At 50.8% G+C, this 8,423-nt stretch overlaps 1 protein-coding gene across 1 annotated transcript in view; it reads left to right on the top strand.

The window, feature by feature from the left end:
- LOC137094885 (nucleus accumbens-associated protein 1-like) overlaps positions 1-8,423 on the top strand; it is a 47,916-nt gene that overhangs the window by 8,579 nt on the left and 30,914 nt on the right. The window lies entirely within an intron of this gene.

Genomic DNA, 8,423 nt, shown 5'->3' with positions numbered 1-8,423 from the left:
TGAGTCAATCCTCGAGTTGGAAGGGATTGCTAAAGGCCATCCAGTCCAACCCCCTTCTTCCCGCCAGGCATCACCCATAGATATGATGGAGGGATAGAGAAAGAGAGTCAATCCTAGAGTTGGAAGGGATTGCTAAAGGCCATCCAGTCCAACCCCCTTCTTCCCGCCAGGCATCACCCATAGATATGATGGAGGGATAGAGAAAGAGAGTCAATCCTAGAGTTGGAAGGGATTGCTAAAGGCCATCCAGTCCAACCCCCTTCTTCCCGCCAGGCATCACCCATAGATATGATGGAGGGATAGAGAAAGAGAGTCAATCCTAGAGTTGGAAGGGATTGCTAAAGGCCATCCAGTCCAACCCCCTTCTTCCCGCCAGGCATCACCCATAGATATGATGGAGGGATAGAGAAAGAGAGTCAATCCTAGAGTTGGAAGGGATTGCTAAAGGCCATCCAGTCCAACCCCCTTCTTCCCGCCAGGCATCACCCATAGATATGATGGAGGGATAGAGAAAGAGAGTCAATCCTAGAGTTGGAAGGGATTGCTAAAGGCCATCCAGTCCAACCCCCTTCTTCCCGCCAGGCATCACCCATAGATATGATGGAGGGATAGAGAAAGAGAGTCAATCCTAGAGTTGGAAGGGATTGCTAAAGGCCATCCAGTCCAACCCCCTTCTTCCCGCCAGGCATCACCCATAGATATGATGGAGGGATAGAGAAAGAGAGTCAATCCTCGAGTTGGAAGGGATTGCTAAAGGCCATCCAGTCCAACCCCCTTCTTCCCGCCAGGCATCACCCATAGATATGATGGAGGGATAGAGAAAGAGAGTCAATCCTAGAGTTGGAAGGGATTGCTAAAGGCCATCCAGTCCAACCCCCTTCTTCCCGCCAGGCATCACCCATAGATATGATGGAGGGATAGAGAAAGAGAGTCAATCCTAGAGTTGGAAGGGATTGCTAAAGGCCATCCAGTCCAACCCCCTTCTTCCCGCCAGGCATCACCCATAGATATGATGGAGGGATAGAGAAAGAGAGTCAATCCTAGAGTTGGAAGGGATTGCTAAAGGCCATCCAGTCCAACCCCCTTCTTCCCGCCAGGCATCACCCATAGATATGATGGAGGGATAGAGAAAGAGAGTCAATCCTAGAGTTGGAAGGGATTGCTAAAGGCCATCCAGTCCAACCCCCTTCTTCCCGCCAGGCATCACCCATAGATATGATGGAGGGATAGAGAAAGAGAGTCAATCCTCGAGTTGGAAGGGATTGCTAAAGGCCATCCAGTCCAACCCCCTTCTTCCCGCCAGGCATCACCCATAGATATGATGGAGGGATAGAGAAAGAGAGTCAATCCTAGAGTTGGAAGGGATTGCTAAAGGCCATCCAGTCCAACCCCCTTCTTCCCGCCAGGCATCACCCATAGATATGATGGAGGGATAGAGAAAGAGAGTCAATCCTAGAGTTGGAAGGGATTGCTAAAGGCCATCCAGTCCAACCCCCTTCTTCCCGCCAGGCATCACCCATAGATATGATGGAGGGATAGAGAAAGAGAGTCAATCCTCGAGTTGGAAGGGATTGCTAAAGGCCATCCAGTCCAACCCCCTTCTTCCCGCCAGGCATCACCCATAGATATGATGGAGGGATAGAGAAAGAGAGTCAATCCTAGAGTTGGAAGGGATTGCTAAAGGCCATCCAGTCCAACCCCCTTCTTCCCGCCAGGCATCACCCATAGATATGATGGAGGGATAGAGAAAGAGAGTCAATCCTAGAGTTGGAAGGGATTGCTAAAGGCCATCCAGTCCAACCCCCTTCTTCCCGCCAGGCATCACCCATAGATATGATGGAGGGATAGAGAAAGAGAGTCAATCCTCGAGTTGGAAGGGATTGCTAAAGGCCATCCAGTCCAACCCCCTTCTTCCCGCCAGGCATCACCCATAGATATGATGGAGGGATAGAGAAAGAGAGTCAATCCTCGAGTTGGAAGGGATTGCTAAAGGCCATCCAGTCCAACCCCCTTCTTCCCGCCAGGCATCACCCATAGATATGATGGAGGGATAGAGAAAGAGAGTCAATCCTAGAGTTGGAAGGGATTGCTAAAGGCCATCCAGTCCAACCCCCTTCTTCCCGCCAGGCATCACCCATAGATATGATGGAGGGATAGAGAAAGAGAGTCAATCCTAGAGTTGGAAGGGATTGCTAAAGGCCATCCAGTCCAACCCCCTTCTTCCCGCCAGGCATCACCCATAGATATGATGGAGGGATAGAGAAAGAGAGTCAATCCTAGAGTTGGAAGGGATTGCTAAAGGCCATCCAGTCCAACCCCCTTCTTCCCGCCAGGCATCACCCATAGATATGATGGAGGGATAGAGAAAGAGAGTCAATCCTAGAGTTGGAAGGGATTGCTAAAGGCCATCCAGTCCAACCCCCTTCTTCCCGCCAGGCATCACCCATAGATATGATGGAGGGATAGAGAAAGAGAGTCAATCCTAGAGTTGGAAGGGATTGCTAAAGGCCATCCAGTCCAACCCCCTTCTTCCCGCCAGGCATCACCCATAGATATGATGGAGGGATAGAGAAAGAGAGTCAATCCTAGAGTTGGAAGGGATTGCTAAAGGCCATCCAGTCCAACCCCCTTCTTCCCGCCAGGCATCACCCATAGATATGATGGAGGGATAGAGAAAGAGAGTCAATCCTCGAGTTGGAAGGGATTGCTAAAGGCCATCCAGTCCAACCCCCTTCTTCCCGCCAGGCATCACCCATAGATATGATGGAGGGATAGAGAAAGAGAGTCAATCCTAGAGTTGGAAGGGATTGCTAAAGGCCATCCAGTCCAACCCCCTTCTTCCCGCCAGGCATCACCCATAGATATGATGGAGGGATAGAGAAAGAGAGTCAATCCTAGAGTTGGAAGGGATTGCTAAAGGCCATCCAGTCCAACCCCCTTCTTCCCGCCAGGCATCACCCATAGATATGATGGAGGGATAGAGAAAGAGAGTCAATCCTCGAGTTGGAAGGGATTGCTAAAGGCCATCCAGTCCAACCCCCTTCTTCCCGCCAGGCATCACCCATAGATATGATGGAGGGATAGAGAAAGAGAGTCAATCCTAGAGTTGGAAGGGATTGCTAAAGGCCATCCAGTCCAACCCCCTTCTTCCCGCCAGGCATCACCCATAGATATGATGGAGGGATAGAGAAAGAGAGTCAATCCTAGAGTTGGAAGGGATTGCTAAAGGCCATCCAGTCCAACCCCCTTCTTCCCGCCAGGCATCACCCATAGATATGATGGAGGGATAGAGAAAGAGAGTCAATCCTAGAGTTGGAAGGGATTGCTAAAGGCCATCCAGTCCAACCCCCTTCTTCCCGCCAGGCATCACCCATAGATATGATGGAGGGATAGAGAAAGAGAGTCAATCCTCGAGTTGGAAGGGATTGCTAAAGGCCATCCAGTCCAACCCCCTTCTTCCCGCCAGGCATCACCCATAGATATGATGGAGGGATAGAGAAAGAGAGTCAATCCTAGAGTTGGAAGGGATTGCTAAAGGCCATCCAGTCCAACCCCCTTCTTCCCGCCAGGCATCACCCATAGATATGATGGAGGGATAGAGAAAGAGAGTCAATCCTAGAGTTGGAAGGGATTGCTAAAGGCCATCCAGTCCAACCCCCTTCTTCCCGCCAGGCATCACCCATAGATATGATGGAGGGATAGAGAAAGAGAGTCAATCCTAGAGTTGGAAGGGATTGCTAAAGGCCATCCAGTCCAACCCCCTTCTTCCCGCCAGGCATCACCCATAGATATGATGGAGGGATAGAGAAAGAGAGTCAATCCTAGAGTTGGAAGGGATTGCTAAAGGCCATCCAGTCCAACCCCCTTCTTCCCGCCAGGCATCACCCATAGATATGATGGAGGGATAGAGAAAGAGAGTCAATCCTAGAGTTGGAAGGGATTGCTAAAGGCCATCCAGTCCAACCCCCTTCTTCCCGCCAGGCATCACCCATAGATATGATGGAGGGATAGAGAAAGAGAGTCAATCCTAGAGTTGGAAGGGATTGCTAAAGGCCATCCAGTCCAACCCCCTTCTTCCCGCCAGGCATCACCCATAGATATGATGGAGGGATAGAGAAAGAGAGTCAATCCTAGAGTTGGAAGGGATTGCTAAAGGCCATCCAGTCCAACCCCCTTCTTCCCGCCAGGCATCACCCATAGATATGATGGAGGGATAGAGAAAGAGAGTCAATCCTAGAGTTGGAAGGGATTGCTAAAGGCCATCCAGTCCAACCCCCTTCTTCCCGCCAGGCATCACCCATAGATATGATGGAGGGATAGAGAAAGAGAGTCAATCCTAGAGTTGGAAGGGATTGCTAAAGGCCATCCAGTCCAACCCCCTTCTTCCCGCCAGGCATCACCCATAGATATGATGGAGGGATAGAGAAAGAGAGTCAATCCTAGAGTTGGAAGGGATTGCTAAAGGCCATCCAGTCCAACCCCCTTCTTCCCGCCAGGCATCACCCATAGATATGATGGAGGGATAGAGAAAGAGAGTCAATCCTAGAGTTGGAAGGGATTGCTAAAGGCCATCCAGTCCAACCCCCTTCTTCCCGCCAGGCATCACCCATAGATATGATGGAGGGATAGAGAAAGAGAGTCAATCCTAGAGTTGGAAGGGATTGCTAAAGGCCATCCAGTCCAACCCCCTTCTTCCCGCCAGGCATCACCCATAGATATGATGGAGGGATAGAGAAAGAGAGTCAATCCTAGAGTTGGAAGGGATTGCTAAAGGCCATCCAGTCCAACCCCCTTCTTCCCGCCAGGCATCACCCATAGATATGATGGAGGGATAGAGAAAGAGAGTCAATCCTAGAGTTGGAAGGGATTGCTAAAGGCCATCCAGTCCAACCCCCTTCTTCCCGCCAGGCATCACCCATAGATATGATGGAGGGATAGAGAAAGAGAGTCAATCCTAGAGTTGGAAGGGATTGCTAAAGGCCATCCAGTCCAACCCCCTTCTTCCCGCCAGGCATCACCCATAGATATGATGGAGGGATAGAGAAAGAGAGTCAATCCTCGAGTTGGAAGGGATTGCTAAAGGCCATCCAGTCCAACCCCCTTCTTCCCGCCAGGCATCACCCATAGATATGATGGAGGGATAGAGAAAGAGAGTCAATCCTCGAGTTGGAAGGGATTGCTAAAGGCCATCCAGTCCAACCCCCTTCTTCCCGCCAGGCATCACCCATAGATATGATGGAGGGATAGAGAAAGAGAGTCAATCCTCGAGTTGGAAGGGATTGCTAAAGGCCATCCAGTCCAACCCCCTTCTTCCCGCCAGGCATCACCCATAGATATGATGGAGGGATAGAGAAAGAGAGTCAATCCTAGAGTTGGAAGGGATTGCTAAAGGCCATCCAGTCCAACCCCCTTCTTCCCGCCAGGCATCACCCATAGATATGATGGAGGGATAGAGAAAGAGAGTCAATCCTAGAGTTGGAAGGGATTGCTAAAGGCCATCCAGTCCAACCCCCTTCTTCCCGCCAGGCATCACCCATAGATATGATGGAGGGATAGAGAAAGAGAGTCAATCCTAGAGTTGGAAGGGATTGCTAAAGGCCATCCAGTCCAACCCCCTTCTTCCCGCCAGGCATCACCCATAGATATGATGGAGGGATAGAGAAAGAGAGTCAATCCTAGAGTTGGAAGGGATTGCTAAAGGCCATCCAGTCCAACCCCCTTCTTCCCGCCAGGCATCACCCATAGATATGATGGAGGGATAGAGAAAGAGAGTCAATCCTAGAGTTGGAAGGGATTGCTAAAGGCCATCCAGTCCAACCCCCTTCTTCCCGCCAGGCATCACCCATAGATATGATGGAGGGATAGAGAAAGAGAGTCAATCCTAGAGTTGGAAGGGATTGCTAAAGGCCATCCAGTCCAACCCCCTTCTTCCCGCCAGGCATCACCCATAGATATGATGGAGGGATAGAGAAAGAGAGTCAATCCTAGAGTTGGAAGGGATTGCTAAAGGCCATCCAGTCCAACCCCCTTCTTCCCGCCAGGCATCACCCATAGATATGATGGAGGGATAGAGAAAGAGAGTCAATCCTAGAGTTGGAAGGGATTGCTAAAGGCCATCCAGTCCAACCCCCTTCTTCCCGCCAGGCATCACCCATAGATATGATGGAGGGATAGAGAAAGAGAGTCAATCCTCGAGTTGGAAGGGATTGCTAAAGGCCATCCAGTCCAACCCCCTTCTTCCCGCCAGGCATCACCCATAGATATGATGGAGGGATAGAGAAAGAGAGTCAATCCTAGAGTTGGAAGGGATTGCTAAAGGCCATCCAGTCCAACCCCCTTCTTCCCGCCAGGCATCACCCATAGATATGATGGAGGGATAGAGAAAGAGAGTCAATCCTAGAGTTGGAAGGGATTGCTAAAGGCCATCCAGTCCAACCCCCTTCTTCCCGCCAGGCATCACCCATAGATATGATGGAGGGATAGAGAAAGAGAGTCAATCCTAGAGTTGGAAGGGATTGCTAAAGGCCATCCAGTCCAACCCCCTTCTTCCCGCCAGGCATCACCCATAGATATGATGGAGGGATAGAGAAAGAGAGTCAATCCTCGAGTTGGAAGGGATTGCTAAAGGCCATCCAGTCCAACCCCCTTCTTCCCGCCAGGCATCACCCATAGATATGATGGAGGGATAGAGAAAGAGAGTCAATCCTCGAGTTGGAAGGGATTGCTAAAGGCCATCCAGTCCAACCCCCTTCTTCCCGCCAGGCATCACCCATAGATATGATGGAGGGATAGAGAAAGAGAGTCAATCCTAGAGTTGGAAGGGATTGCTAAAGGCCATCCAGTCCAACCCCCTTCTTCCCGCCAGGCATCACCCATAGATATGATGGAGGGATAGAGAAAGAGAGTCAATCCTAGAGTTGGAAGGGATTGCTAAAGGCCATCCAGTCCAACCCCCTTCTTCCCGCCAGGCATCACCCATAGATATGATGGAGGGATAGAGAAAGAGAGTCAATCCTCGAGTTGGAAGGGATTGCTAAAGGCCATCCAGTCCAACCCCCTTCTTCCCGCCAGGCATCACCCATAGATATGATGGAGGGATAGAGAAAGAGAGTCAATCCTAGAGTTGGAAGGGATTGCTAAAGGCCATCCAGTCCAACCCCCTTCTTCCCGCCAGGCATCACCCATAGATATGATGGAGGGATAGAGAAAGAGAGTCAATCCTAGAGTTGGAAGGGATTGCTAAAGGCCATCCAGTCCAACCCCCTTCTTCCCGCCAGGCATCACCCATAGATATGATGGAGGGATAGAGAAAGAGAGTCAATCCTAGAGTTGGAAGGGATTGCTAAAGGCCATCCAGTCCAACCCCCTTCTTCCCGCCAGGCATCACCCATAGATATGATGGAGGGATAGAGAAAGAGAGTCAATCCTAGAGTTGGAAGGGATTGCTAAAGGCCATCCAGTCCAACCCCCTTCTTCCCGCCAGGCATCACCCATAGATATGATGGAGGGATAGAGAAAGAGAGTCAATCCTAGAGTTGGAAGGGATTGCTAAAGGCCATCCAGTCCAACCCCCTTCTTCCCGCCAGGCATCACCCATAGATATGATGGAGGGATAGAGAAAGAGAGTCAATCCTCGAGTTGGAAGGGATTGCTAAAGGCCATCCAGTCCAACCCCCTTCTTCCCGCCAGGCATCACCCATAGATATGATGGAGGGATAGAGAAAGAGAGTCAATCCTCGAGTTGGAAGGGATTGCTAAAGGCCATCCAGTCCAACCCCCTTCTTCCCGCCAGGCATCACCCATAGATATGATGGAGGGATAGAGAAAGAGAGTCAATCCTCGAGTTGGAAGGGATTGCTAAAGGCCATCCAGTCCAACCCCCTTCTTCCCGCCAGGCATCACCCATAGATATGATGGAGGGATAGAGAAAGAGAGTCAATCCTAGAGTTGGAAGGGATTGCTAAAGGCCATCCAGTCCAACCCCCTTCTTCCCGCCAGGCATCACCCATAGATATGATGGAGGGATAGAGAAAGAGAGTCAATCCTAGAGTTGGAAGGGATTGCTAAAGGCCATCCAGTCCAACCCCCTTCTTCCCGCCAGGCATCACCCATAGATATGATGGAGGGATAGAGAAAGAGAGTCAATCCTCGAGTTGGAAGGGATTGCTAAAGGCCATCCAGTCCAACCCCCTTCTTCCCGCCAGGCATCACCCATAGATATGATGGAGGGATAGAGAAAGAGAGTCAATCCTCGAGTTGGAAGGGATTGCTAAAGGCCATCCAGTCCAACCCCCTTCTTCCCGCCAGGCATCACCCATAGATATGATGGAGGGATAGAGAAAGAGAGTCAATCCTAGAGTTGGAAGGGATTGCTAAAGGCCATCCAGTCCAACCCCCTTCTTCCCGCCAGGCATCACCCATAG

Source organism: Anolis sagrei, chromosome X (genome assembly GCF_037176765.1).
Source record: "Anolis sagrei isolate rAnoSag1 chromosome X, rAnoSag1.mat, whole genome shotgun sequence".
Lineage (NCBI taxonomy): Eukaryota > Metazoa > Chordata > Lepidosauria > Squamata > Dactyloidae > Anolis > Anolis sagrei.
The sequence above is the reverse complement of the archived record's forward strand: the minus strand, read 5'-3'. Positions and strand labels throughout refer to the sequence as shown.